This window comes from Schistocerca piceifrons, chromosome 2 (genome assembly GCF_021461385.2).
Source record: "Schistocerca piceifrons isolate TAMUIC-IGC-003096 chromosome 2, iqSchPice1.1, whole genome shotgun sequence".
Lineage (NCBI taxonomy): Eukaryota > Metazoa > Arthropoda > Insecta > Orthoptera > Acrididae > Schistocerca > Schistocerca piceifrons.
The window spans coordinates 95,271,479-95,299,122 of NC_060139.1; the positions used below are offsets into that span (position 1 = coordinate 95,271,479).

Below are 27,644 nucleotides of genomic sequence, written 5' to 3' on the forward strand. Positions count from 1 at the left end.
GCAGGACAAACTGCATGTCGGGCCACCGGCCCATGAGACTCTCAGGTGCGCTTTATGGAAGGCAATCTACGTGGCAGGATTAAGCCGTCTCCGCTTACTTATATCTATACGTAAAGACTGGCACGTACAACGATTCTATTCGTTCCCCAGGAACTAGTACATCGCATGCAAGTTTGGTAAATGCATGCGCATGCAGCACCCAAAACGGTGAGATGTCTTTCCTGCGGGGAGGAACAGCTGAGGTCGTCTTCTCGCAGTTGAACCCCTTACGTCCCGTTATTAATCCTAGTAGCAAAAGCATAAGCATTTGGAGCGCTCCCCATTCACGTGTGGACTGCTATTAACATTTTGCATTTCATGATCCTAGTTAAATTTCTGCATATACAATTCCAACCACCGGCTCGTACACATTTCTAGAAACGATCGCAAAACACAGCGTCAGGTTCCACCGAGACTCGAACTCGGATCGCTGGATTCAAAGTCCAGAGTGCTAACCATTACACCATGGAACCGGATGCCTGTAGCGCTCTTAAATTCAGTGGTATCATGTAATTAAGCCCATAAGATGCGATGTCATTACACGCATGGTCCTCAGGAAGTGTTTGCGTGGCTAATGAAGCAACCAAGTAGGCTGGAAGTGGAAGGAGCACCTTCGAATGTAGCGAGAATTCTTGCCAGTATTCGTACATGAAGTGATGTCGAAGGATCAGGTAATCAAAATCGCGAAACAGCCACTTTCGTATGGCGGATGCTTTGTGCTGGAAGCAGCCTAGCTATGAAAACAGCTATGGACACAGAGTACTGTCGAAAACTGCGTGCTGACACAGAACGCTACGTAGTGGGCGGATTGTTCGTGACACGATAACATTTGCACTACACACGGTCGAAATACTGTCACACAACTCAAGCAGCTCTTTCAGCATTCACATACACTGGTGTTCAGCACAGCGCATGTCGTAGGTGTCAGATTAAGAAACCTCTTTGAGAATATGGTCCAGCTAGGATGCTGCAACTAGCAAGTGCGGCAAGATCTCAGTAGGTGGCGGGGTGCAGACTTGCTTACTTGTGCGGCCTGTTGGTCTAGGGGTATGATTCCTGCTTTGGGTGCAGGAGGTCCCGGGTTCAAATCCCGGACAGGCCCTACTTTTCACTTTCGCGACAACCCAGCACTACGATAAACTTGCGAGTCTCTGAAAGTAAGCCATGCAGCAGGACAAACTGCATGTCGGGCCACCGGCCCATGAGACTCTCAGGTGCGCTTTATGGAAGGCAATCTACGTGGCAGGATTAAGCCGTCTCCGCTTACTTATATCTATACGTAAAGACTGGCACGTACAACGATTCTATTCGTTCCCCAGGAACTAGTACATCGCATGCAAGTTTGGTAAATGCATGCGCATGCAGCACCCAAAACGGTGAGATGTCTTTCCTGCGGGGAGGAACAGCTGAGGTCGTCTTCTCGCAGTTGAACCCCTTACGTCCCGTTATTAATCCTAGTAGCAAAAGCATAAGCATTTGGAGCGCTCCCCATTCACGTGTGGACTGCTATTAACATTTTGCATTTCATGATCCTAGTTAAATTTCTGCATATACAATTCCAACCACCGGCTCGTACACATTTCTAGAAACGATCGCAAAACACAGCGTCAGGTTCCACCGAGACTCGAACTCGGATCGCTGGATTCAAAGTCCAGAGTGCTAACCATTACACCATGGAACCGGATGCCTGTAGCGCTCTTAAATTCAGTGGTATCATGTAATTAAGCCCATAAGATGCGATGTCATTACACGTATGGTCCTCAGGAAGTGTTTGCGTGGCTAATGAAGCAACCAAGTAGGCTGGAAGTGGAAGGAGCACCTTCGAATGTAGCGAGAATTCTTGCCAGTATTCGTACATGAAGTGATGTCGAAGGATCAGGTAATCAAAATCGCGAAACAGCCACTTTCGTATGGCGGATGCTTTGTGCTGGAAGCAGCCTAGCTATGAAAACAGCTATGGACACAGAGTACTGTCGAAAACTGCGTGCTGACACAGAACGCTACGTAGTGGGCGGATTGTTCGTGACACGATAACATTTGCACTACACACGGTCGAAATACTGTCACACAACTCAAGCAGCTCTTTCAGCATTCACATACACTGGTGTTCAGCACAGCGCATGTCGTAGGTGTCAGATTAAGAAACCTCTTTGAGAATATGGTCCAGCTAGGATGCTGCAACTAGCAAGTGCGGCAAGATCTCAGTAGGTGGCGGGGTGCAGACTTGCTTACTTGTGCGGCCTGTTGGTCTAGGGGTATGATTCCTGCTTTGGGTGCAGGAGGTCCCGGGTTCAAATCCCGGACAGGCCCTACTTTTCACTTTCGCGACAACCCAGCACTACGATAAACTTGCGAGTCTCTGAAAGTAAGCCATGCAGCAGGACAAACTGCATGTCGGGCCACCGGCCCATGAGACTCTCAGGTGCGCTTTATGGAAGGCAATCTACGTGGCAGGATTAAGCCGTCTCCGCTTACTTATATCTATACGTAAAGACTGGCACGTACAACGATTCTATTCGTTCCCCAGGAACTAGTACATCGCATGCAAGTTTGGTAAATGCATGCGCATGCAGCACCCAAAACGGTGAGATGTCTTTCCTGCGGGGAGGAACAGCTGAGGTCGTCTTCTCGCAGTTGAACCCCTTACGTCCCGTTATTAATCCTAGTAGCAAAAGCATAAGCATTTGGAGCGCTCCCCATTCACGTGTGGACTGCTATTAACATTTTGCATTTCATGATCCTAGTTAAATTTCTGCATATACAATTCCAACCACCGGCTCGTACACATTTCTAGAAACGATCGCAAAACACAGCGTCAGGTTCCACCGAGACTCGAACTCGGATCGCTGGATTCAAAGTCCAGAGTGCTAACCATTACACCATGGAACCGGATGCCTGTAGCGCTCTTAAATTCAGTGGTATCATGTAATTAAGCCCATAAGATGCGATGTCATTACACGTATGGTCCTCAGGAAGTGTTTGCGTGGCTAATGAAGCAACCAAGTAGGCTGGAAGTGGAAGGAGCACCTTCGAATGTAGCGAGAATTCTTGCCAGTATTCGTACATGAAGTGATATCGAAGGATCAGGTAATCAAAATCGCGAAACAGCCACTTTCGTATGGCGGATGCTTTGTGCTGGAAGCAGCCTAGCTATGAAAACAGCTATGGACACAGAGTACTGTCGAAAACTGCGTGCTGACACAGAACGCTACGTAGTGGGCGTATTGTTCGTGACACGATAACATTTGCACTACACACGGTCGAAATACTGTCACACAACTCAAGCAGCTCTTTCAGCATTCACATACACTGGTGTTCAGCACAGCGCATGTCGTAGGTGTCAGATTAAGAAACCTCTTTGAGAATATGGTCCAGCTAGGATGCTGCAACTAGCAAGTGCGGCAAGATCTCAGTAGGTGGCGGGGTGCAGACTTGCTTACTTGTGCGGCCTGTTGGTCTAGGGGTATGATTCCTGCTTTGGGTGCAGGAGGTCCCGGGTTCAAATGCCGGACAGGCCCTACTTTTCACTTTGGCGACAACCCAGCACTACGATAAACTTGCGAGTCTCTGAAAGTAAGCCATGCAGCAGGACAAACTGCATGTCGGGCCACCGGCCCATGAGACTCTCAGGTGCGCTTTATGGAAGGCAATCTACGTGGCAGGATTAAGCCGTCTCCGCTTACTTATATCTATACGTAAAGACTGGCACGTACAACGATTCTATTCGTTCCCCAGGAACTAGTACATCGCATGCAAGTTTGGTAAATGCATGCGCATGCAGCACCCAAAACGGTGAGATGTCTTTCCTGCGGGGAGGAACAGCTGAGGTCCTCTTCTCGCAGTTGAACCCCTTACGTCCCGTTATTAATCCTAGTAGCAAAAGCATAAGCATTTGGAGCGCTCCCCATTCACGTGTGGACTGCTATTAACATTTTGCATTTCATGATCCTAGTTAAATTTCTGCATATACAACTCCAACCACCGGCTCGTACACATTTCTAGAAACGATCGCAAAACACAGCGTCAGGTTCCACCGAGACTCGAACTCGGATCGCTGGATTCAAAGTCCAGAGTGCTAACCATTACACCATGGAACCGGATGCCTGTAGCGCTCTTAAATTCAGTGGTATCATGTAATTAAGCCCATAAGATGCGATGTCATTACACGTATGGTCCTCAGGAAGTGTTTGCGTGGCTAATGAAGCAACCAAGTAGGCTGGAAGTGGAAGGAGCACCTTCGAATGTAGCGAGAATTCTTGCCAGTATTCGTACATGAAGTGATGTCGAAGGATCAGGTAATCAAAATCGCGAAACAGCCACTTTCGTATGGCGGATGCTTTGTGCTGGAAGCAGCCTAGCTATGAAAACAGCTATGGACACAGAGTACTGTCGAAAACTGCGTGCTGACACAGAACGCTACGTAGTGGGCGGATTGTTCGTGACACGATAACATTTGCACTACACACGGTCGAAATACTGTCACACAACTCAAGCAGCTCTTTCAGCATTCACATACACTGGTGTTCAGCACAGCGCATGTCGTAGGTGTCAGATTAAGAAACCTCTTTGAGAATATGGTCCAGCTAGGATGCTGCAACTAGCAAGTGCGGCAAGATCTCAGTAGGTGGCGGGGTGCAGACTTGCTTACTTGTGCGGCCTGTTGGTCTAGGGGTATGATTCCTGCTTTGGGTGCAGGAGGTCCCGGGTTCAAATCCCGGACAGGCCCTACTTTTCACTTTCGCGACAACCCAGCACTACGATAAACTTGCGAGTCTCTGAAAGTAAGCCATGCAGCAGGACAAACTGCATGTCGGGCCACCGGCCCATGAGACTCTCAGGTGCGCTTTATGGAAGGCAATCTACGTGGCAGGATTAAGCCGTCTCCGCTTACTTATATCTATACGTAAAGACTGGCACGTACAACGATTCTATTCGTTCCCCAGGAACTAGTACATCGCATGCAAGTTTGGTAAATGCATGCGCATGCAGCACCCAAAACGGTGAGATGTCTTTCCTGCGGGGAGGAACAGCTGAGGTCGTCTTCTCGCAGTTGAACCCCTTACGTCCCGTTATTAATCCTAGTAGCAAAAGCATAAGCATTTGGAGCGCTCCCCATTCACGTGTGGACTGCTATTAACATTTTGCATTTCATGATCCTAGTTAAATTTCTGCATATACAATTCCAACCACCGGCTCGTACACATTTCTAGAAACGATCGCAAAACACAGCGTCAGGTTCCACCGAGACTCGAACTCGGATCGCTGGATTCAAAGTCCAGAGTGCTAACCATTACACCATGGAACCGGATGCCTGTAGCGCTCTTAAATTCAGTGGTATCATGTAATTAAGCCCATAAGATGCGATGTCATTACACGCATGGTCCTCAGGAAGTGTTTGCGTGGCTAATGAAGCAACCAAGTAGGCTGGAAGTGGAAGGAGCACCTTCGAATGTAGCGAGAATTCTTGCCAGTATTCGTACATGAAGTGATGTCGAAGGATCAGGTAATCAAAATCGCGAAACAGCCACTTTCGTATGGCGGATGCTTTGTGCTGGAAGCAGCCTAGCTATGAAAACAGCTATGGACACAGAGTACTGTCGAAAACTGCGTGCTGACACAGAACGCTACGTAGTGGGCGGATTGTTCGTGACACGATAACATTTGCACTACACACGGTCGAAATACTGTCACACAACTCAAGCAGCTCTTTCAGCATTCACATACACTGGTGTTCAGCACAGCGCATGTCGTAGGTGTCAGATTAAGAAACCTCTTTGAGAATATGGTCCAGCTAGGATGCTGCAACTAGCAAGTGCGGCAAGATCTCAGTAGGTGGCGGGGTGCAGACTTGCTTACTTGTGCGGCCTGTTGGTCTAGGGGTATGATTCCTGCTTTGGGTGCAGGAGGTCCCGGGTTCAAATCCCGGACAGGCCCTACTTTTCACTTTCGCGACAACCCAGCACTACGATAAACTTGCGAGTCTCTGAAAGTAAGCCATGCAGCAGGACAAACTGCATGTCGGGCCACCGGCCCATGAGACTCTCAGGTGCGCTTTATGGAAGGCAATCTACGTGGCAGGATTAAGCCGTCTCCGCTTACTTATATCTATACGTAAAGACTGGCACGTACAACGATTCTATTCGTTCCCCAGGAACTAGTACATCGCATGCAAGTTTGGTAAATGCATGCGCATGCAGCACCCAAAACGGTGAGATGTCTTTCCTGCGGGGAGGAACAGCTGAGGTCGTCTTCTCGCAGTTGAACCCCTTACGTCCCGTTATTAATCCTAGTAGCAAAAGCATAAGCATTTGGAGCGCTCCCCATTCACGTGTGGACTGCTATTAACATTTTGCATTTCATGATCCTAGTTAAATTTCTGCATATACAATTCCAACCACCGGCTCGTACACATTTCTAGAAACGATCGCAAAACACAGCGTCAGGTTCCACCGAGACTCGAACTCGGATCGCTGGATTCAAAGTCCAGAGTGCTAACCATTACACCATGGAACCGGATGCCTGTAGCGCTCTTAAATTCAGTGGTATCATGTAATTAAGCCCATAAGATGCGATGTCATTACACGCATGGTCCTCAGGAAGTGTTTGCGTGGCTAATGAAGCAACCAAGTAGGCTGGAAGTGGAAGGAGCACCTTCGAATGTAGCGAGAATTCTTGCCAGTATTCGTACATGAAGTGATGTCGAAGGATCAGGTAATCAAAATCGCGAAACAGCCACTTTCGTATGGCGGATGCTTTGTGCTGGAAGCAGCCTAGCTATGAAAACAGCTATGGACACAGAGTACTGTCGAAAACTGCGTGCTGACACAGAACGCTACGTAGTGGGCGGATTGTTCGTGACACGATAACATTTGCACTACACACGGTCGAAATACTGTCACACAACTCAAGCAGCTCTTTCAGCATTCACGTACACTGGTGTTCAGCACAGCGCATGTCGTAGGTGTCAGATTAAGAAACCTCTTTGAGAATATGGTCCAGCTAGGATGCTGCAACTAGCAAGTGCGGCAAGATCTCAGTAGGTGGCGGGGTGCAGACTTGCTTACTTGTGCGGCCTGTTGGTCTAGGGGTATGATTCCTGCTTTGGGTGCAGGAGGTCCCGGGTTCAAATCCCGGACAGGCCCTACTTTTCACTTTCGCGACAACCCAGCACTACGATAAACTTGCGAGTCTCTGAAAGTAAGCCATGCAGCAGGACAAACTGCATGTCGGGCCACCGGCCCATGAGACTCTCAGGTGCGCTTTATGGAAGGCAATCTACGTGGCAGGATTAAGCCGTCTCCGCTTACTTATATCTATACGTAAAGACTGGCACGTACAACGATTCTATTCGTTCCCCAGGAACTAGTACATCGCATGCAAGTTTGGTAAATGCATGCGCATGCAGCACCCAAAACGGTGAGATGTCTTTCCTGCGGGGAGGAACAGCTGAGGTCGTCTTCTCGCAGTTGAACCCCTTACGTCCCGTTATTAATCCTAGTAGCAAAAGCATAAGCATTTGGAGCGCTCCCCATTCACGTGTGGACTGCTATTAACATTTTGCATTTCATGATCCTAGTTAAATTTCTGCATATACAATTCCAACCACCGGCTCGTACACATTTCTAGAAACGATCGCAAAACACAGCGTCAGGTTCCACCGAGACTCGAACTCGGATCGCTGGATTCAAAGTCCAGAGTGCTAACCATTACACCATGGAACCGGATGCCTGTAGCGCTCTTAAATTCAGTGGTATCATGTAATTAAGCCCATAAGATGCGATGTCATTACACGCATGGTCCTCAGGAAGTGTTTGCGTGGCTAATGAAGCAACCAAGTAGGCTGGAAGTGGAAGGAGCACCTTCGAATGTAGCGAGAATTCTTGCCAGTATTCGTACATGAAGTGATGTCGAAGGATCAGGTAATCAAAATCGCGAAACAGCCACTTTCGTATGGCGGATGCTTTGTGCTGGAAGCAGCCTAGCTATGAAAACAGCTATGGACACAGAGTACTGTCGAAAACTGCGTGCTGACACAGAACGCTACGTAGTGGGCGGATTGTTCGTGACACGATAACATTTGCACTACACACGGTCGAAATACTGTCACACAACTCAAGCAGCTCTTTCAGCATTCACGTACACTGGTGTTCAGCACAGCGCATGTCGTAGGTGTCAGATTAAGAAACCTCTTTGAGAATATGGTCCAGCTAGGATGCTGCAACTAGCAAGTGCGGCAAGATCTCAGTAGGTGGCGGGGTGCAGACTTGCTTACTTGTGCGGCCTGTTGGTCTAGGGGTATGATTCCTGCTTTGGGTGCAGGAGGTCCCGGGTTCAAATCCCGGACAGGCCCTACTTTTCACTTTCGCGACAACCCAGCACTACGATAAACTTGCGAGTCTCTGAAAGTAAGCCATGCAGCAGGACAAACTGCATGTCGGGCCACCGGCCCATGAGACTCTCAGGTGCGCTTTATGGAAGGCAATCTACGTGGCAGGATTAAGCCGTCTCCGCTTACTTATATCTATACGTAAAGACTGGCACGTACAACGATTCTATTCGTTCCCCAGGAACTAGTACATCGCATGCAAGTTTGGTAAATGCATGCGCATGCAGCACCCAAAACGGTGAGATGTCTTTCCTGCGGGGAGGAACAGCTGAGGTCGTCTTCTCGCAGTTGAACCCCTTACGTCCCGTTATTAATCCTAGTAGCAAAAGCATAAGCATTTGGAGCGCTCCCCATTCACGTGTGGACTGCTATTAACATTTTGCATTTCATGATCCTAGTTAAATTTCTGCATATACAACTCCAACCACCGGCTCGTACACATTTCTAGAAACGATCGCAAAACACAGCGTCAGGTTCCACCGAGACTCGAACTCGCATCGCTGGATTCAAATTCCAGAGTCCTAACCATTACACCATGGAACCGGATGCCTGTAGCGCTCTTAAATTCAGTGGTATCATGTAATTAAGCCCATAAGATGCGATGTCATTACACGTATGGTCCTCAGGAAGTGTTTGCGTGACTAATGAAGCAACCAAGTAGGCTGGAAGTGGAAGGAGCACCTTCGAATGTAGTGAGAATTCTTGCCAGTATTCGTACATGAAGTGATGTCGAAGGATCAGGTAATCAAAATCGCGAAACAGCCACTTTCGTATGGCGGATGCTTTGTGCTGGAAGCAGCCTAGCTATGAAAACAGCTATGGACACAGAGTACTGTCGAAAACTGCGTGCTGACACAGAACGCTACGTAGTGGGCGGATTGTTCGTGACACGATAACATTTGCACTACACACGGTCGAAATACTGTCACACAACTCAAGCAGCTCTTTCAGCATTCACATACACTGGTGTTCAGCACAGCGCATGTCGTAGGTGTCAGATTAAGAAACCTCTTTGAGAATATGGTCCAGCTAGGATGCTGCAACTAGCAAGTGCGGCAAGATCTCAGTAGGTGGCGGGGTGCAGACTTGCTTACTTGTGCGGCCTGTTGGTCTAGGGGTATGATTCCTGCTTTGGGTGCAGGAGGTCCCGGGTTCAAATCCCGGACAGGCCCTACTTTTCACTTTCGCGACAACCCAGCACTACGATAAACTTGCGAGTCTCTGAAAGTAAGCCATGCAGCAGGACAAACTGCATGTCGGGCCACCGGCCCATGAGACTCTCAGGTGCGCTTTATGGAAGGCAATCTACGTGGCAGGATTAAGCCGTCTCCGCTTACTTATATCTATACGTAAAGACTGGCACGTACAACGATTCTATTCGTTCCCCAGGAACTAGTACATCGCATGCAAGTTTGGTAAATGCATGCGCATGCAGCACCCAAAACGGTGAGATGTCTTTCCTGCGGGGAGGAACAGCTGAGGTCGTCTTCTCGCAGTTGAACCCCTTACGTCCCGTTATTAATCCTAGTAGCAAAAGCATAAGCATTTGGAGCGCTCCCCATTCACGTGTGGACTGCTATTAACATTTTGCATTTCATGATCCTAGTTAAATTTCTGCATATACAATTCCAACCACCGGCTCGTACACATTTCTAGAAACGATCGCAAAACACAGCGTCAGGTTCCACCGAGACTCGAACTCGGATCGCTGGATTCAAAGTCCAGAGTGCTAACCATTACACCATGGAACCGGATGCCTGTAGCGCTCTTAAATTCAGTGGTATCATGTAATTAAGCCCATAAGATGCGATGTCATTACACGTATGGTCCTCAGGAAGTGTTTGCGTGGCTAATGAAGCAACCAAGTAGGCTGGAAGTGGAAGGAGCACCTTCGAATGTAGCGAGAATTCTTGCCAGTATTCGTACATGAAGTGATGTCGAAGGATCAGGTAATCAAAATCGCGAAACAGCCACTTTCGTATGGCGGATGCTTTGTGCTGGAAGCAGCCTAGCTATGAAAACAGCTATGGACACAGAGTACTGTCGAAAACTGCGTGCTGACACAGAACGCTACGTAGTGGGCGGATTGTTCGTGACACGATAACATTTGCACTACACACGGTCGAAATACTGTCACACAACTCAAGCAGCTCTTTCAGCATTCACATACACTGGTGTTCAGCACAGCGCATGTCGTAGGTGTCAGATTAAGAAACCTCTTTGAGAATATGGTCCAGCTAGGATGCTGCAACTAGCAAGTGCGGCAAGATCTCAGTAGGTGGCGGGGTGCAGACTTGCTTACTTGTGCGGCCTGTTGGTCTAGGGGTATGATTCCTGCTTTGGGTGCAGGAGGTCCCGGGTTCAAATCCCGGACAGGCCCTACTTTTCACTTTCGCGACAACCCAGCACTACGATAAACTTGCGAGTCTCTGAAAGTAAGCCATGCAGCAGGACAAACTGCATGTCGGGCCACCGGCCCATGAGACTCTCAGGTGCGCTTTATGGAAGGCAATCTACGTGGCAGGATTAAGCCGTCTCCGCTTACTTATATCTATACGTAAAGACTGGCACGTACAACGATTCTATTCGTTCCCCAGGAACTAGTACATCGCATGCAAGTTTGGTAAATGCATGCGCATGCAGCACCCAAAACGGTGAGATGTCTTTCCTGCGGGGAGGAACAGCGGAGGTCGTCTTCTCGCAGTTGAACCCCTTACGTCCCGTTATTAATCCTAGTAGCAAAAGCATAAGCATTTGGAGCGCTCCCCATTCACGTGTGGACTGCTATTAACATTTTGCATTTCATGATCCTAGTTAAATTTCTGCATATACAACTCCAACCACCGGCTCGTACACATTTCTAGAAACGATCGCAAAACACAGCGTCAGGTTCCACCGAGACTCGAACTCGGATCGCTGGATTCAAAGTCCAGAGTGCTAACCATTACACCATGGAACCGGATGCCTGTAGCGCTCTTAAATTCAGTGGTATCATGTAATTAAGCCCATAAGATGCGATGTCATTACACGTATGGTCCTCAGGAAGTGTTTGCGTGGCTAATGAAGCAACCAAGTAGGCTGGAAGTGGAAGGAGCACCTTCGAATGTAGCGAGAATTCTTGCCAGTATTCGTACATGAAGTGATGTCGAAGGATCAGGTAATCAAAATCGCGAAACAGCCACTTTCGTATGGCGGATGCTTTGTGCTGGAAGCAGCCTAGCTATGAAAACAGCTATGGACACAGAGTACTGTCGAAAACTGCGTGCTGACACAGAACGCTACGTAGTGGGCGGATTGTTCGTGACACGATAACATTTGCACTACACACGGTCGAAATACTGTCACACAACTCAAGCAGCTCTTTCAGCATTCACATACACTGGTGTTCAGCACAGCGCATGTCGTAGGTGTCAGATTAAGAAACCTCTTTGAGAATATGGTCCAGCTAGGATGCTGCAACTAGCAAGTGCGGCAAGATCTCAGTAGGTGGCGGGGTGCAGACTTGCTTACTTGTGCGGCCTGTTGGTCTAGGGGTATGATTCCTGCTTTGGGTGCAGGAGGTCCCGGGTTCAAATCCCGGACAGGCCCTACTTTTCACTTTCGCGACAACCCAGCACTACGATAAACTTGCGAGTCTCTGAAAGTAAGCCATGCAGCAGGACAAACTGCATGTCGGGCCACCGGCCCATGAGACTCTCAGGTGCGCTTTATGGAAGGCAATCTACGTGGCAGGATTAAGCCGTCTCCGCTTACTTATATCTATACGTAAAGACTGGCACGTACAACGATTCTATTCGTTCCCCAGGAACTAGTACATCGCATGCAAGTTTGGTAAATGCATGCGCATGCAGCACCCAAAACGGTGAGATGTCTTTCCTGCGGGGAGGAACAGCTGAGGTCGTCTTCTCGCAGTTGAACCCCTTACGTCCCGTTATTAATCCTAGTAGCAAAAGCATAAGCATTTGGAGCGCTCCCCATTCACGTGTGGACTGCTATTAACATTTTGCATTTCATGATCCTAGTTAAATTTCTGCATATACAATTCCAACCACCGGCTCGTACACATTTCTAGAAACGATCGCAAAACACAGCGTCAGGTTCCACCGAGACTCGAACTCGGATCGCTGGATTCAAAGTCCAGAGTGCTAACCATTACACCATGGAACCGGATGCCTGTAGCGCTCTTAAATTCAGTGGTATCATGTAATTAAGCCCATAAGATGCGATGTCATTACACGTATGGTCCTCAGGAAGTGTTTGCGTGGCTAATGAAGCAACCAAGTAGGCTGGAAGTGGAAGGAGCACCTTCGAATGTAGCGAGAATTCTTGCCAGTATTCGTACATGAAGTGATGTCGAAGGATCAGGTAATCAAAATCGCGAAACAGCCACTTTCGTATGGCGGATGCTTTGTGCTGGAAGCAGCCTAGCTATGAAAACAGCTATGGACACAGAGTACTGTCGAAAACTGCGTGCTGACACAGAACGCTACGTAGTGGGCGGATTGTTCGTGACACGATAACATTTGCACTACACACGGTCGAAATACTGTCACACAACTCAAGCAGCTCTTTCAGCATTCACATACACTGGTGTTCAGCACAGCGCATGTCGTAGGTGTCAGATTAAGAAACCTCTTTGAGAATATGGTCCAGCTAGGATGCTGCAACTAGCAAGTGCGGCAAGATCTCAGTAGGTGGCGGGGTGCAGACTTGCTTACTTGTGCGGCCTGTTGGTCTAGGGGTATGATTCCTGCTTTGGGTGCAGGAGGTCCCGGGTTCAAATCCCGGACAGGCCCTACTTTTCACTTTCGCGACAACCCAGCACTACGATAAACTTGCGAGTCTCTGAAAGTAAGCCATGCAGCAGGACAAACTGCATGTCGGGCCACCGGCCCATGAGACTCTCAGGTGCGCTTTATGGAAGGCAATCTACGTGGCAGGATTAAGCCGTCTCCGCTTACTTATATCTATACGTAAAGACTGGCACGTACAACGATTCTATTCGTTCCCCAGGAACTAGTACATCGCATGCAAGTTTGGTAAATGCATGCGCATGCAGCACCCAAAACGGTGAGATGTCTTTCCTGCGGGGAGGAACAGCTGAGGTCGTCTTTTCGCAGTTGAACCCCTTACGTCCCGTTATTAATCCTAGTAGCAAAAGCATAAGCATTTGGAGCGCTCCCCATTCACGTGTGGACTGCTATTAACATTTTGCATTTCATGATCCTAGTTAAATTTCTGCATATACAATTCCAACCACCGGCTCGTACACATTTCTAGAAACGATCGCAAAACACAGCGTCAGGTTCCACCGAGACTCGAACTCGGATCGCTGGATTCAAAGTCCAGAGTGCTAACCATTACACCATGGAACCGGATGCCTGTAGCGCTCTTAAATTCAGTGGTATCATGTAATTAAGCCCATAAGATGCGATGTCATTACACGTATGGTCCTCAGGAAGTGTTTGCGTGGCTAATGAAGCAACCAAGTAGGCTGGAAGTGGAAGGAGCACCTTCGAATGTAGCGAGAATTCTTGCCAGTATTCGTACATGAAGTGATATCGAAGGATCAGGTAATCAAAATCGCGAAACAGCCACTTTCGTATGGCGGATGCTTTGTGCTGGAAGCAGCCTAGCTATGAAAACAGCTATGGACACAGAGTACTGTCGAAAACTGCGTGCTGACACAGAACGCTACGTAGTGGGCGTATTGTTCGTGACACGATAACATTTGCACTACACACGGTCGAAATACTGTCACACAACTCAAGCAGCTCTTTCAGCAATCACATACACTGGTGTTCAGCACAGCGCATGTCGTAGGTGTCAGATTAAGAAACCTCTTTGAGAATATGGTCCAGCTAGGATGCTGCAACTAGCAAGTGCGGCAAGATCTCAGTAGGTGGCGGGGTGCAGACTTGCTTACTTGTGCGGCCTGTTGGTCTAGGGGTATGATTCCTGCTTTGGGTGCAGGAGGTCCCGGGTTCAAATCCCGGACAGGCCCTACTTTTCACTTTCGCGACAACCCAGCACTACGATAAACTTGCGAGTCTCTGAAAGTAAGCCATGCAGCAGGACAAACTGCATGTCGGGCCACCGGCCCATGAGACTCTCAGGTGCGCTTTATGGAAGGCAATCTACGTGGCAGGATTAAGCCGTCTCCGCTTACTTATATCTATACGTAAAGACTGGCACGTACAACGATTCTATTCGTTCCCCAGGAACTAGTACATCGCATGCAAGTTTGGTAAATGCATGCGCATGCAGCACCCAAAACGGTGAGATGTCTTTCCTGCGGGGAGGAACAGCTGAGGTCGTCTTCTCGCAGTTGAACCCCTTACGTCCCGTTATTAATCCTAGTAGCAAAAGCATAAGCATTTGGAGCGCTCCCCATTCACGTGTGGACTGCTATTAACATTTTGCATTTCATGATCCTAGTTAAATTTCTGCATATACAACTCCAACCACCGGCTCGTACACATTTCTAGAAACGATCGCAAAACACAGCGTCAGGTTCCACCGAGACTCGAACTCGGATCGCTGGATTCAAAGTCCAGAGTGCTAACCATTACACCATGGAACCGGATGCCTGTAGCGCTCTTAAATTCAGTGGTATCATGTAATTAAGCCCATAAGATGCGATGTCATTACACGTATGGTCCTCAGGAAGTGTTTGCGTGGCTAATGAAGCAACCAAGTAGGCTGGAAGTGGAAGGAGCACCTTCGAATGTAGCGAGAATTCTTGCCAGTATTCGTACATGAAGTGATGTCGAAGGATCAGGTAATCAAAATCGCGAAACAGCCACTTTCGTATGGCGGATGCTTTGTGCTGGAAGCAGCCTAGCTATGAAAACAGCTATGGACACAGAGTACTGTCGAAAACTGCGTGCTGACACAGAACGCTACGTAGTGGGCGGATTGTTCGTGACACGATAACATTTGCACTACACACGGTCGAAATACTGTCACACAACTCAAGCAGCTCTTTCAGCAATCACATACACTGGTGTTCAGCACAGCGCATGTCGTAGGTGTCAGATTAAGAAACCTTTTTGAGAATATGGTCCAGCTAGGATGCTGCAACTAGCAAGTGCGGCAAGATCTCAGTAGGTGGCGGGGTGCAGACTTGCTTACTTGTGCGGCCTGTTGGTCTAGGGGTATGATTCCTGCTTTGGGTGCAGGAGGTCCCGGGTTCAAATCCCGGACAGGCCCTACTTTTCACTTTCGCGACAACCCAGCACTACGATAAACTTGCGAGTCTCTGAAAGTAAGCCATGCAGCAGGACAAACTGCATGTCGGGCCACCGGCCCATGAGACTCTCAGGTGCGCTTTATGGAAGGCAATCTACGTGGCAGGATTAAGCCGTCTCCGCTTACTTATATCTATACGTAAAGACTGGCACGTACAACGATTCTATTCGTTCCCCAGGAACTAGTACATCGCATGCAAGTTTGGTAAATGCATGCGCATGCAGCACCCAAAACGGTGAGATGTCTTTCCTGCGGGGAGGAACAGCTGAGGTCGTCTTCTCGCAGTTGAACCCCTTACGTCCCGTTATTAATCCTAGTAGCAAAAGCATAAGCATTTGGAGCGCTCCCCATTCACGTGTGGACTGCTATTAACATTTTGCATTTCATGATCCTAGTTAAATTTCTGCATATACAACTCCAACCACCGGCTCGTACACATTTCTAGAAACGATCGCAAAACACAGCGTCAGGTTCCACCGAGACTCGAACTCGGATCGCTGGATTCAAAGTCCAGAGTGCTAACCATTACACCATGGAACCGGATGCCTGTAGCGCTCTTAAATTCAGTGGTATCATGTAATTAAGCCCATAAGATGCGATGTCATTACACGTATGGTCCTCAGGAAGTGTTTGCGTGGCTAATGAAGCAACCAAGTAGGCTGGAAGTGGAAGGAGCACCTTCGAATGTAGCGAGAATTCTTGCCAGTATTCGTACATGAAGTGATGTCGAAGGATCAGGTAATCAAAATCGCGAAACAGCCACTTTCGTATGGCGGATGCTTTGTGCTGGAAGCAGCCTAGCTATGAAAACAGCTATGGACACAGAGTACTGTCGAAAACTGCGTGCTGACACAGAACGCTACGTAGTGGGCGGATTGTTCGTGACACGATAACATTTGCACTACACACGGTCGAAATACTGTCACACAACTCAAGCAGCTCTTTCAGCAATCACATACACTGGTGTTCAGCACAGCGCATGTCGTAGGTGTCAGATTAAGAAACCTTTTTGAGAATATGGTCCAGCTAGGATGCTGCAACTAGCAAGTGCGGCAAGATCTCAGTAGGTGGCGGGGTGCAGACTTGCTTACTTGTGCGGCCTGTTGGTCTAGGGGTATGATTCCTGCTTTGGGTGCAGGAGGTCCCGGGTTCAAATCCCGGACAGGCCCTACTTTTCACTTTCGCGACAACCCAGCACTACGATAAACTTGCGAGTCTCTGAAAGTAAGCCATGCAGCAGGACAAACTGCATGTCGGGCCACCGGCCCATGAGACTCTCAGGTGCGCTTTATGGAAGGCAATCTACGTGGCAGGATTAAGCCGTCTCCGCTTACTTATATCTATACGTAAAGACTGGCACGTACAACGATTCTATTCGTTCCCCAGGAACTAGTACATCGCATGCAAGTTTGGTAAATGCATGCGCATGCAGCACCCAAAACGGTGAGATGTCTTTCCTGCGGGGAGGAACAGCTGAGGTCGTCTTCTCGCAGTTGAACCCCTTACGTCCCGTTATTAATCCTAGTAGCAAAAGCATAAGCATTTGGAGCGCTCCCCATTCACGTGTGGACTGCTATTAACATTTTGCATTTCATGATCCTAGTTAAATTTCTGCATATACAATTCCAACCACCGGCTCGTACACATTTCTAGAAACGATCGCAAAACACAGCGTCAGGTTCCACCGAGACTCGAACTCGGATCGCTGGATTCAAAGTCCAGAGTGCTAACCATTACACCATGGAACCGGATGCCTGTAGCGCTCTTAAATTCAGTGGTATCATGTAATTAAGCCCATAAGATGCGATGTCATTACACGTATGGTCCTCAGGAAGTGTTTGCGTGGCTAATGAAGCAACCAAGTAGGCTGGAAGTGGAAGGAGCACCTTCGAATGTAGCGAGAATTCTTGCCAGTATTCGTACATGAAGTGATGTCGAAGGATCAGGTAATCAAAATCGCGAAACAGCCACTTTCGTATGGCGGATGCTTTGTGCTGGAAGCAGCCTAGCTATGAAAACAGCTATGGACACAGAGTACTGTCGAAAACTGCGTGCTGACACAGAACGCTACGTAGTGGGCGGATTGTTCGTGACACGATAACATTTGCACTACACACGGTCGAAATACTGTCACACAACTCAAGCAGCTCTTTCAGCATTCACATACACTGGTGTTCAGCACAGCGCATGTCGTAGGTGTCAGATTAAGAAACCTCTTTGAGAATATGGTCCAGCTAGGATGCTGCAACTAGCAAGTGCGGCAAGATCTCAGTAGGTGGCGGGGTGCAGACTTGCTTACTTGTGCGGCCTGTTGGTCTAGGGGTATGATTCCTGCTTTGGGTGCAGGAGGTCCCGGGTTCAAATCCCGGACAGGCCCTACTTTTCACTTTCGCGACAACCCAGCACTACGATAAACTTGCGAGTCTCTGAAAGTAAGCCATGCAGCAGGACAAACTGCATGTCGGGCCACCGGCCCATGAGACTCTCAGGTGCGCTTTATGGAAGGCAATCTACGTGGCAGGATTAAGCCGTCTCCGCTTACTTATATCTATACGTAAAGACTGGCACGTACAACGATTCTATTCGTTCCCCAGGAACTAGTACATCGCATGCAAGTTTGGTAAATGCATGCGCATGCAGCACCCAAAACGGTGAGATGTCTTTCCTGCGGGGAGGAACAGCTGAGGTCGTCTTCTCGCAGTTGAACCCCTTACGTCCCGTTATTAATCCTAGTAGCAAAAGCATAAGCATTTGGAGCGCTCCCCATTCACGTGTGGACTGCTATTAACATTTTGCATTTCATGATCCTAGTTAAATTTCTGCATATACAACTCCAACCACCGGCTCGTACACATTTCTAGAAACGATCGCAAAACACAGCGTCAGGTTCCACCGAGACTCGAACTCGGATCGCTGGATTCAAAGTCCAGAGTGCTAACCATTACACCATGGAACCGGATGCCTGTAGCGCTCTTAAATTCAGTGGTATCATGTAATTAAGCCCATAAGATGCGATGTCATTACACGTATGGTCCTCAGGAAGTGTTTGCGTGGCTAATGAAGCAACCAAGTAGGCTGGAAGTGGAAGGAGCACCTTCGAATGTAGCGAGAATTCTTGCCAGTATTCGTACATGAAGTGATGTCGAAGGATCAGGTAATCAAAATCGCTAAACAGCCACTTTCGTATGGCGGATGCTTTGTGCTGGAAGCAGCCTAGCTATGAAAACAGCTATGGACACAGAGTACTGTCGAAAACTGCGTGCTGACACAGAACGCTACGTAGTGGGCGGATTGTTCGTGACACGATAACATTTGCACTACACACGGTCGAAATACTGTCACACAACTCAAGCAGCTCTTTCAGCATTCACATACACTGGTGTTCAGCACAGCGCATGTCGTAGGTGTCAGATTAAGAAACCTCTTTGAGAATATGGTCCAGCTAGGATGCTGCAACTAGCAAGTGCGGCAAGATCTCAGTAGGTGGCGGGGTGCAGACTTGCTTACTTGTGCGGCCTGTTGGTCTAGGGGTATGATTCCTGCTTTGGGTGCAGGAGGTCCCGGGTTCAAATCCCGGACAGGCCCTACTTTTCACTTTCGCGACAACCCAGCACTACGATAAACTTGCGAGTCTCTGAAAGTAAGCCATGCAGCAGGACAAACTGCATGTCGGGCCACCGGCCCATGAGACTCTCAGGTGCGCTTTATGGAAGGCAATCTACGTGGCAGGATTAAGCCGTCTCCGCTTACTTATATCTATACGTAAAGACTGGCACGTACAACGATTCTATTCGTTCCCCAGGAACTAGTACATCGCATGCAAGTTTGGTAAATGCATGCGCATGCAGCACCCAAAACGGTGAGATGTCTTTCCTGCGGGGAGGAACAGCTGAGGTCGTCTTCTCGCAGTTGAACCCCTTACGTCCCGTTATTAATCCTAGTAGCAAAAGCATAAGCATTTGGAGCGCTCCCCATTCACGTGTGGACTGCTATTAACATTTTGCATTTCATGATCCTAGTTAAATTTCTGCATATACAATTCCAACCACCGGCTCGTACACATTTCTAGAAACGATCGCAAAACACAGCGTCAGGTTCCACCGAGACTCGAACTCGGATCGCTGGATTCAAAGTCCAGAGTGCTAACCATTACACCATGGAACCGGATGCCTGTAGCGCTCTTAAATTCAGTGGTATCATGTAATTAAGCCCATAAGATGCGATGTCATTACACGTATGGTCCTCAGGAAGTGTTTGCGTGGCTAATGAAGCAACCAAGTAGGCTGGAAGTGGAAGGAGCACCTTCGAATGTAGCGAGAATTCTTGCCAGTATTCGTACATGAAGTGATGTCGAAGGATCAGGTAATCAAAATCGCTAAACAGCCACTTTCGTATGGCGGATGCTTTGTGCTGGAAGCAGCCTAGCTATGAAAACAGCTATGGACACAGAGTACTGTCGAAAACTGCGTGCTGACACAGAACGCTACGTAGTGGGCGGATTGTTCGTGACACGATAACATTTGCACTACACACGGTCGAAATACTGTCACACAACTCAAGCAGCTCTTTCAGCATTCACATACACTGGTGTTCAGCACAGCGCATGTCGTAGGTGTCAGATTAAGAAACCTCTTTGAGAATATGGTCCAGCTAGGATGCTGCAACTAGCAAGTGCGGCAAGATCTCAGTAGGTGGCGGGGTGCAGACTTGCTTACTTGTGCGGCCTGTTGGTCTAGGGGTATGATTCCTGCTTTGGGTGCAGGAGGTCCCGGGTTCAAATCCCGGACAGGCCCTACTTTTCACTTTCGCGACAACCCAGCACTACGATAAACTTGCGAGTCTCTGAAAGTAAGCCATGCAGCAGGACAAACTGCATGTCGGCCCACCGGCCCATGAGACTCTCAGGTGCGCTTTATGGAAGGCAATCTACGTGGCAGGATTAAGCCGTCTCCGCTTACTTATATCTATACGTAAAGACTGGCACGTACAACGATTCTATTCGTTCCCCAGGAACTAGTACATCGCATGCAAGTTTGGTAAATGCATGCGCATGCAGCACCCAAAACGGTGAGATGTCTTTCCTGCGGGGAGGAACAGCTGAGGTCGTCTTCTCGCAGTTGAACCCCTTACGTCCCGTTATTAATCCTAGTAGCAAAAGCATAAGCATTTGGAGCGCTCCCCATTCACGTGTGGACTGCTATTAACATTTTGCATTTCATGATCCTAGTTAAATTTCTGCATATACAATTCCAACCACCGGCTCGTACACATTTCTAGAAACGATCGCAAAACACAGCGTCAGGTTCCACCGAGACTCGAACTCGGATCGCTGGATTCAAAGTCCAGAGTGCTAACCATTACACCATGGAACCGGATGCCTGTAGCGCTCTTAAATTCAGTGGTATCATGTAATTAAGCCCATAAGATGCGATGTCATTACACGCATGGTCCTCAGGAAGTGTTTGCGTGGCTAATGAAGCAACCAAGTAGGCTGGAAGTGGAAGGAGCACCTTCGAATGTAGCGAGAATTCTTGCCAGTATTCGTACATGAAGTGATGTCGAAGGATCAGGTAATCAAAATCGCGAAACAGCCACTTTCGTATGGCGGATGCTTTGTGCTGGAAGCAGCCTAGCTATGAAAACAGCTATGGACACAGAGTACTGTCGAAAACTGCGTGCTGACACAGAACGCTACGTAGTGGGCGGATTGTTCGTGACACGATAACATTTGCACTACACACGGTCGAAATACTGTCACACAACTCAAGCAGCTCTTTCAGCATTCACATACACTGGTGTTCAGCACAGCGCATGTCGTAGGTGTCAGATTAAGAAACCTCTTTGAGAATATGGTCCAGCTAGGATGCTGCAACTAGCAAGTGCGGCAAGATCTCAGTAGGTGGCGGGGTGCAGACTTGCTTACTTGTGCGGCCTGTTGGTCTAGGGGTATGATTCCTGCTTTGGGTGCAGGAGGTCCCGGGTTCAAATCCCGGACAGGCCCTACTTTTCACTTTCGCGACAACCCAGCACTACGATAAACTTGCGAGTCTCTGAAAGTAAGCCATGCAGCAGGACAAACTGCATGTCGGGCCACCGGCCCATGAGACTCTCAGGTGCGCTTTATGGAAGGCAATCTACGTGGCAGGATTAAGCCGTCTCCGCTTACTTATATCTATACGTAAAGACTGGCACGTACAACGATTCTATTCGTTCCCCAGGAACTAGTACATCGCATGCAAGTTTGGTAAATGCATGCGCATGCAGCACCCAAAACGGTGAGATGTCTTTCCTGCGGGGAGGAACAGCTGAGGTCGTCTTCTCGCAGTTGAACCCCTTACGTCCCGTTATTAATCCTAGTAGCAAAAGCATAAGCATTTGGAGCGCTCCCCATTCACGTGTGGACTGCTATTAACATTTTGCATTTCATGATCCTAGTTAAATTTCTGCATATACAATTCCAACCACCGGCTCGTACACATTTCTAGAAACGATCGCAAAACACAGCGTCAGGTTCCACCGAGACTCGAACTCGGATCGCTGGATTCAAAGTCCAGAGTGCTAACCATTACACCATGGAACCGGATGCCTGTAGCGCTCTTAAATTCAGTGGTATCATGTAATTAAGCCCATAAGATGCGATGTCATTACACGTATGGTCCTCAGGAAGTGTTTGCGTGGCTAATGAAGCAACCAAGTAGGCTGGAAGTGGAAGGAGCACCTTCGAATGTAGCGAGAATTCTTGCCAGTATTCGTACATGAAGTGATGTCGAAGGATCAGGTAATCAAAATCGCTAAACAGCCACTTTCGTATGGCGGATGCTTTGTGCTGGAAGCAGCCTAGCTATGAAAACAGCTATGGACACAGAGTACTGTCGAAAACTGCGTGCTGACACAGAACGCTACGTAGTGGGCGGATTGTTCGTGACACGATAACATTTGCACTACACACGGTCGAAATACTGTCACACAACTCAAGCAGCTCTTTCAGCATTCACATACACTGGTGTTCAGCACAGCGCATGTCGTAGGTGTCAGATTAAGAAACCTCTTTGAGAATATGGTCCAGCTAGGATGCTGCAACTAGCAAGTGCGGCAAGATCTCAGTAGGTGGCGGGGTGCAGACTTGCTTACTTGTGCGGCCTGTTGGTCTAGGGGTATGATTCCTGCTTTGGGTGCAGGAGGTCCCGGGTTCAAATCCCGGACAGGCCCTACTTTTCACTTTCGCGACAACCCAGCACTACGATAAACTTGCGAGTCTCTGAAAGTAAGCCATGCAGCAGGACAAACTGCATGTCGGCCCACCGGCCCATGAGACTCTCAGGTGCGCTTTATGGAAGGCAATCTACGTGGCAGGATTAAGCCGTCTCCGCTTACTTATATCTATACGTAAAGACTGGCACGTACAACGATTCTATTCGTTCCCCAGGAACTAGTACATCGCATGCAAGTTTGGTAAATGCATGCGCATGCAGCACCCAAAACGGCGAGATGTCTTTCCTGCGGGGAGGAACAGCTGAGGTCGTCTTCTCGCAGTTGAACCCCTTACGTCCCGTTATTAATCCTAGTAGCAAAAGCATAAGCATTTGGAGCGCTCCCCATTCACGTGTGGACTGCTATTAACATTTTGCATTTCATGATCCTAGTTAAATTTCTGCATATACAATTCCAACCACCGGCTCGTACACATTTCTAGAAACGATCGCAAAACACAGCGTCAGGTTCCACCGAGACTCGAACTCGGATCGCTGGATTCAAAGTCCAGAGTGCTAACCATTACACCATGGAACCGGATGCCTGTAGCGCTCTTAAATTCAGTGGTATCATGTAATTAAGCCCATAAGATGCGATGTCATTACACGTATGGTCCTCAGGAAGTGTTTGCGTGGCTAATGAAGCAACCAAGTAGGCTGGAAGTGGAAGGAGCACCTTCGAATGTAGCGAGAATTCTTGCCAGTATTCGTACATGAAGTGATGTCGAAGGATCAGGTAATCAAAATCGCGAAACAGCCACTTTCGTATGGCGGATGCTTTGTGCTGGAAGCAGCCTAGCTATGAAAACAGCTATGGACACAGAGTACTGTCGAAAACTGCGTGCTGACACAGAACGCTACGTAGTGGGCGGATTGTTCGTGACACGATAACATTTGCACTACACACGGTCGAAATACTGTCACACAACTCAAGCAGCTCTTTCAGCATTCACATACACTGGTGTTCAGCACAGCGCATGTCGTAGGTGTCAGATTAAGAAACCTCTTTGAGAATATGGTCCAGCTAGGATGCTGCAACTAGCAAGTGCGGCAAGATCTCAGTAGGTGGCGGGGTGCAGACTTGCTTACTTGTGCGGCCTGTTGGTCTAGGGGTATGATTCCTGCTTTGGGTGCAGGAGGTCCCGGGTTCAAATCCCGGACAGGCCCTACTTTTCACTTTCGCGACAACCCAGCACTACGATAAACTTGCGAGTCTCTGAAAGTAAGCCATGCAGCAGGACAAACTGCATGTCGGGCCACCGGCCCATGAGACTCTCAGGTGCGCTTTATGGAAGGCAATCTACGTGGCAGGATTAAGCCGTCTCCGCTTACTTATATCTATACGTAAAGACTGGCACGTACAACGATTCTATTCGTTCCCCAGGAACTAGTACATCGCATGCAAGTTTGGTAAATGCATGCGCATGCAGCACCCAAAACGGTGAGATGTCTTTCCTGCGGGGAGGAACAGCTGAGGTCGTCTTCTCGCAGTTGAACCCCTTACGTCCCGTTATTAATCCTAGTAGCAAAAGCATAAGCATTTGGAGCGCTCCCCATTCACGTGTGGACTGCTATTAACATTTTGCATTTCATGATCCTAGTTAAATTTCTGCATATACAATTCCAACCACCGGCTCGTACACATTTCTAGAAACGATCGCAAAACACAGCGTCAGGTTCCACCGAGACTCGAACTCGGATCGCTGGATTCAAAGTCCAGAGTGCTAACCATTACACCATGGAACCGGATGCCTGTAGCGCTCTTAAATTCAGTGGTATCATGTAATTAAGCCCATAAGATGCGATGTCATTACACGTATGGTCCTCAGGAAGTGTTTGCGTGGCTAATGAAGCAACCAAGTAGGCTGGAAGTGGAAGGAGCACCTTCGAATGTAGCGAGAATTCTTGCCAGTATTCGTACATGAAGTGATGTCGAAGGATCAGGTAATCAAAATCGCGAAACAGCCACTTTCGTATGGCGGATGCTTTGTGCTGGAAGCAGCCTAGCTATGAAAACAGCTATGGACACAGAGTACTGTCGAAAACTGCGTGCTGACACAGAACGCTACGTAGTGGGCGGATTGTTCGTGACACGATAACATTTGCACTACACACGGTCGAAATACTGTCACACAACTCAAGCAGCTCTTTCAGCATTCACATACACTGGTGTTCAGCACAGCGCATGTCGTAGGTGTCAGATTAAGAAACCTCTTTGAGAATATGGTCCAGCTAGGATGCTGCAACTAGCAAGTGCGGCAAGATCTCAGTAGGTGGCGGGGTGCAGACTTGCTTACTTGTGCGGCCTGTTGGTCTAGGCGTATGATTCCTGCTTTGGGTGCAGGAGGTCCCGGGTTCAAATCCCGGACAGGCCCTACTTTTCACTTTCGCGACAACCCAGCACTACGATAAACTTGCGAGTCTCTGAAAGTAAGCCATGCAGCAGGACAAACTGCATGTCGGGCCACCGGCCCATGAGACTCTCAGGTGCGCTTTATGGAAGGCAATCTACGTGGCAGGATTAAGCCGTCTCCGCTTACTTATATCTATACGTAAAGACTGGCACGTACAACGATTCTATTCGTTCCCCAGGAACTAGTACATCGCATGCAAGTTTGGTAAATGCATGCGCATGCAGCACCCAAAACGGTGAGATGTCTTTCCTGCGGGGAGGAACAGCTGAGGTCGTCTTCTCGCAGTTGAACCCCTTACGTCCCGTTATTAATCCTAGTAGCAAAAGCATAAGCATTTGGAGCGCTCCCCATTCACGTGTGGACTGCTATTAACATTTTGCATTTCATGATCCTAGTTAAATTTCTGCATATACAATTCCAACCACCGGCTCGTACACATTTCTAGAAACGATCGCAAAACACAGCGTCAGGTTCCACCGAGACTCGAACTCGGATCGCTGGATTCAAAGTCCAGAGTGCTAACCATTACACCATGGAACCGGATGCCTGTAGCGCTCTTAAATTCAGTGGTATCATGTAATTAAGCCCATAAGATGCGATGTCATTACACGTATGGTCCTCAGGAAGTGTTTGCGTGGCTAATGAAGCAACCAAGTAGGCTGGAAGTGGAAGGAGCACCTTCGAATGTAGCGAGAATTCTTGCCAGTATTCGTACATGAAGTGATGTCGAAGGATCAGGTAATCAAAATCGCGAAACAGCCACTTTCGTATGGCGGATGCTTTGTGCTGGAAGCAGCCTAGCTATGAAAACAGCTATGGACACAGAGTACTGTCGAAAACTGCGTGCTGACACAGAACGCTACGTAGTGGGCGGATTGTTCGTGACACGATAACATTTGCACTACACACGGTCGAAATACTGTCACACAACTCAAGCAGCTCTTTCAGCATTCACATACACTGGTGTTCAGCACAGCGCATGTCGTAGGTGTCAGATTAAGAAACCTCTTTGAGAATATGGTCCAGCTAGGATGCTGCAACTAGCAAGTGCGGCAAGATCTCAGTAGGTGGCGGGGTGCAGACTTGCTTACTTGTGCGGCCTGTTGGTCTAGGGGTATGATTCCTGCTTTGGGTGCAGGAGGTCCCGGGTTCAAATCCCGGACAGGCCCTACTTTTCACTTTCGCGACAACCCAGCACTACGATAAACTTGCGAGTCTCTGAAAGTAAGCCATGCAGCAGGACAAACTGCATGTCGGGCCACCGGCCCATGAGACTCTCAGGTGCGCTTTATGGAAGGCAATCTACGTGGCAGGATTAAGCCGTCTCCGCTTACTTATATCTATACGTAAAGACTGGCACGTACAACGATTCTATTCGTTCCCCAGGAACTAGTACATCGCATGCAAGTTTGGTAAATGCATGCGCATGCAGCACCCAAAACGGTGAGATGTCTTTCCTGCGGGGAGGAACAGCTGAGGTCGTCTTCTCGCAGTTGAACCCCTTACGTCCCGTTATTAATCCTAGTAGCAAAAGCATAAGCATTTGGAGCGCTCCCCATTCACGTGTGGACTGCTATTAACATTTTGCATTTCATGATCCTAGTTAAATTTCTGCATATACAACTCCAACCACCGGCTCGTACACATTTCTAGAAACGATCGCAAAACACAGCGTCAGGTTCCACCGAGACTCGAACTCGGATCGCTGGATTCAAAGTCCAGAGTGCTAACCATTACACCATGGAACCGGATGCCTGTAGCGCTCTTAAATTCAGTGGTATCATGTAATTAAGCCCATAAGATGCGATGTCATTACACGTATGGTCCTCAGGAAGTGTTTGCGTGGCTAATGAAGCAACCAAGTAGGCTGGAAGTGGAAGGAGCACCTTCGAATGTAGCGAGAATTCTTGCCAGTATTCGTACATGAAGTGATGTCGAAGGATCAGGTAATCAAAATCGCGAAACAGCCACTTTCGTATGGCGGATGCTTTGTGCTGGAAGCAGCCTAGCTATGAAAACAGCTATGGACACAGAGTACTGTCGAAAACTGCGTGCTGACACAGAACGCTACGTAGTGGGCGGATTGTTCGTGACACGATAACATTTGCACTACACACGGTCGAAATACTGTCACACAACTCAAGCAGCTCTTTCAGCATTCACATACACTGGTGTTCAGCACAGCGCATGTCGTAGGTGTCAGATTAAGAAACCTCTTTGAGAATATGGTCCAGCTAGGATGCTGCAACTAGCAAGTGCGGCAAGATCTCAGTAGGTGGCGGGGTGCAGACTTGCTTACTTGTG

The 27,644-nt window shown here is 48.4% G+C and overlaps 44 non-coding genes across 44 annotated transcripts; 22 read left to right on the top strand and 22 right to left on the bottom strand.

The window, feature by feature from the left end:
• Positions 1-440: 440 nt before the first annotated feature.
• Trnaq-uug lies at positions 441-512 on the bottom strand. The gene has a single exon. It is a non-coding gene; the product is annotated as a tRNA-Gln (tRNA).
• Positions 513-1,069: 557 nt separating this feature from the next.
• Trnap-ugg lies at positions 1,070-1,141 on the top strand. The gene has a single exon. It is a non-coding gene; the product is annotated as a tRNA-Pro (tRNA).
• Positions 1,142-1,648: 507 nt separating this feature from the next.
• Trnaq-uug lies at positions 1,649-1,720 on the bottom strand. The gene has a single exon. It is a non-coding gene; the product is annotated as a tRNA-Gln (tRNA).
• Positions 1,721-2,277: 557 nt separating this feature from the next.
• Trnap-ugg lies at positions 2,278-2,349 on the top strand. The gene has a single exon. It is a non-coding gene; the product is annotated as a tRNA-Pro (tRNA).
• Positions 2,350-2,856: 507 nt separating this feature from the next.
• Positions 2,857-2,928, bottom strand: Trnaq-uug. Its single transcript has one exon. It is a non-coding gene; the product is annotated as a tRNA-Gln (tRNA).
• Positions 2,929-3,485: 557 nt separating this feature from the next.
• Trnap-ugg lies at positions 3,486-3,557 on the top strand. Its single transcript has one exon. It is a non-coding gene; the product is annotated as a tRNA-Pro (tRNA).
• Positions 3,558-4,064: 507 nt separating this feature from the next.
• Positions 4,065-4,136, bottom strand: Trnaq-uug. The gene has a single exon. It is a non-coding gene; the product is annotated as a tRNA-Gln (tRNA).
• A 557-nt stretch (positions 4,137-4,693) lies between these two features.
• On the top strand, positions 4,694-4,765 carry Trnap-ugg. The gene has a single exon. It is a non-coding gene; the product is annotated as a tRNA-Pro (tRNA).
• Positions 4,766-5,272: 507 nt separating this feature from the next.
• On the bottom strand, positions 5,273-5,344 carry Trnaq-uug. Its single transcript has one exon. It is a non-coding gene; the product is annotated as a tRNA-Gln (tRNA).
• Positions 5,345-5,901: 557 nt separating this feature from the next.
• Trnap-ugg lies at positions 5,902-5,973 on the top strand. The gene has a single exon. It is a non-coding gene; the product is annotated as a tRNA-Pro (tRNA).
• A 507-nt stretch (positions 5,974-6,480) lies between these two features.
• Positions 6,481-6,552, bottom strand: Trnaq-uug. The gene has a single exon. It is a non-coding gene; the product is annotated as a tRNA-Gln (tRNA).
• A 557-nt stretch (positions 6,553-7,109) lies between these two features.
• On the top strand, positions 7,110-7,181 carry Trnap-ugg. Its single transcript has one exon. It is a non-coding gene; the product is annotated as a tRNA-Pro (tRNA).
• Positions 7,182-7,688: 507 nt separating this feature from the next.
• Trnaq-uug lies at positions 7,689-7,760 on the bottom strand. Its single transcript has one exon. It is a non-coding gene; the product is annotated as a tRNA-Gln (tRNA).
• Positions 7,761-8,317: 557 nt separating this feature from the next.
• Trnap-ugg lies at positions 8,318-8,389 on the top strand. Its single transcript has one exon. It is a non-coding gene; the product is annotated as a tRNA-Pro (tRNA).
• Positions 8,390-9,525: 1,136 nt separating this feature from the next.
• Positions 9,526-9,597, top strand: Trnap-ugg. The gene has a single exon. It is a non-coding gene; the product is annotated as a tRNA-Pro (tRNA).
• Positions 9,598-10,104: 507 nt separating this feature from the next.
• Trnaq-uug lies at positions 10,105-10,176 on the bottom strand. Its single transcript has one exon. It is a non-coding gene; the product is annotated as a tRNA-Gln (tRNA).
• A 557-nt stretch (positions 10,177-10,733) lies between these two features.
• Trnap-ugg lies at positions 10,734-10,805 on the top strand. Its single transcript has one exon. It is a non-coding gene; the product is annotated as a tRNA-Pro (tRNA).
• Positions 10,806-11,312: 507 nt separating this feature from the next.
• On the bottom strand, positions 11,313-11,384 carry Trnaq-uug. Its single transcript has one exon. It is a non-coding gene; the product is annotated as a tRNA-Gln (tRNA).
• A 557-nt stretch (positions 11,385-11,941) lies between these two features.
• On the top strand, positions 11,942-12,013 carry Trnap-ugg. Its single transcript has one exon. It is a non-coding gene; the product is annotated as a tRNA-Pro (tRNA).
• A 507-nt stretch (positions 12,014-12,520) lies between these two features.
• Positions 12,521-12,592, bottom strand: Trnaq-uug. The gene has a single exon. It is a non-coding gene; the product is annotated as a tRNA-Gln (tRNA).
• Positions 12,593-13,149: 557 nt separating this feature from the next.
• On the top strand, positions 13,150-13,221 carry Trnap-ugg. The gene has a single exon. It is a non-coding gene; the product is annotated as a tRNA-Pro (tRNA).
• Positions 13,222-13,728: 507 nt separating this feature from the next.
• Trnaq-uug lies at positions 13,729-13,800 on the bottom strand. Its single transcript has one exon. It is a non-coding gene; the product is annotated as a tRNA-Gln (tRNA).
• Positions 13,801-14,357: 557 nt separating this feature from the next.
• Trnap-ugg lies at positions 14,358-14,429 on the top strand. The gene has a single exon. It is a non-coding gene; the product is annotated as a tRNA-Pro (tRNA).
• A 507-nt stretch (positions 14,430-14,936) lies between these two features.
• On the bottom strand, positions 14,937-15,008 carry Trnaq-uug. Its single transcript has one exon. It is a non-coding gene; the product is annotated as a tRNA-Gln (tRNA).
• A 557-nt stretch (positions 15,009-15,565) lies between these two features.
• On the top strand, positions 15,566-15,637 carry Trnap-ugg. Its single transcript has one exon. It is a non-coding gene; the product is annotated as a tRNA-Pro (tRNA).
• Positions 15,638-16,144: 507 nt separating this feature from the next.
• Trnaq-uug lies at positions 16,145-16,216 on the bottom strand. Its single transcript has one exon. It is a non-coding gene; the product is annotated as a tRNA-Gln (tRNA).
• Positions 16,217-16,773: 557 nt separating this feature from the next.
• Trnap-ugg lies at positions 16,774-16,845 on the top strand. Its single transcript has one exon. It is a non-coding gene; the product is annotated as a tRNA-Pro (tRNA).
• A 507-nt stretch (positions 16,846-17,352) lies between these two features.
• On the bottom strand, positions 17,353-17,424 carry Trnaq-uug. Its single transcript has one exon. It is a non-coding gene; the product is annotated as a tRNA-Gln (tRNA).
• Positions 17,425-17,981: 557 nt separating this feature from the next.
• On the top strand, positions 17,982-18,053 carry Trnap-ugg. The gene has a single exon. It is a non-coding gene; the product is annotated as a tRNA-Pro (tRNA).
• A 507-nt stretch (positions 18,054-18,560) lies between these two features.
• Positions 18,561-18,632, bottom strand: Trnaq-uug. Its single transcript has one exon. It is a non-coding gene; the product is annotated as a tRNA-Gln (tRNA).
• Positions 18,633-19,189: 557 nt separating this feature from the next.
• On the top strand, positions 19,190-19,261 carry Trnap-ugg. The gene has a single exon. It is a non-coding gene; the product is annotated as a tRNA-Pro (tRNA).
• A 507-nt stretch (positions 19,262-19,768) lies between these two features.
• Trnaq-uug lies at positions 19,769-19,840 on the bottom strand. The gene has a single exon. It is a non-coding gene; the product is annotated as a tRNA-Gln (tRNA).
• Positions 19,841-20,397: 557 nt separating this feature from the next.
• On the top strand, positions 20,398-20,469 carry Trnap-ugg. Its single transcript has one exon. It is a non-coding gene; the product is annotated as a tRNA-Pro (tRNA).
• A 507-nt stretch (positions 20,470-20,976) lies between these two features.
• Positions 20,977-21,048, bottom strand: Trnaq-uug. Its single transcript has one exon. It is a non-coding gene; the product is annotated as a tRNA-Gln (tRNA).
• A 557-nt stretch (positions 21,049-21,605) lies between these two features.
• On the top strand, positions 21,606-21,677 carry Trnap-ugg. Its single transcript has one exon. It is a non-coding gene; the product is annotated as a tRNA-Pro (tRNA).
• A 507-nt stretch (positions 21,678-22,184) lies between these two features.
• On the bottom strand, positions 22,185-22,256 carry Trnaq-uug. The gene has a single exon. It is a non-coding gene; the product is annotated as a tRNA-Gln (tRNA).
• Positions 22,257-22,813: 557 nt separating this feature from the next.
• On the top strand, positions 22,814-22,885 carry Trnap-ugg. Its single transcript has one exon. It is a non-coding gene; the product is annotated as a tRNA-Pro (tRNA).
• Positions 22,886-23,392: 507 nt separating this feature from the next.
• On the bottom strand, positions 23,393-23,464 carry Trnaq-uug. Its single transcript has one exon. It is a non-coding gene; the product is annotated as a tRNA-Gln (tRNA).
• Positions 23,465-24,021: 557 nt separating this feature from the next.
• Positions 24,022-24,093, top strand: Trnap-ugg. The gene has a single exon. It is a non-coding gene; the product is annotated as a tRNA-Pro (tRNA).
• A 507-nt stretch (positions 24,094-24,600) lies between these two features.
• On the bottom strand, positions 24,601-24,672 carry Trnaq-uug. Its single transcript has one exon. It is a non-coding gene; the product is annotated as a tRNA-Gln (tRNA).
• A 557-nt stretch (positions 24,673-25,229) lies between these two features.
• Positions 25,230-25,301, top strand: Trnap-ugg. Its single transcript has one exon. It is a non-coding gene; the product is annotated as a tRNA-Pro (tRNA).
• Positions 25,302-25,808: 507 nt separating this feature from the next.
• Trnaq-uug lies at positions 25,809-25,880 on the bottom strand. The gene has a single exon. It is a non-coding gene; the product is annotated as a tRNA-Gln (tRNA).
• A 557-nt stretch (positions 25,881-26,437) lies between these two features.
• On the top strand, positions 26,438-26,509 carry Trnap-ugg. The gene has a single exon. It is a non-coding gene; the product is annotated as a tRNA-Pro (tRNA).
• A 507-nt stretch (positions 26,510-27,016) lies between these two features.
• Trnaq-uug lies at positions 27,017-27,088 on the bottom strand. The gene has a single exon. It is a non-coding gene; the product is annotated as a tRNA-Gln (tRNA).
• Positions 27,089-27,644: the final 556 nt, after the last annotated feature.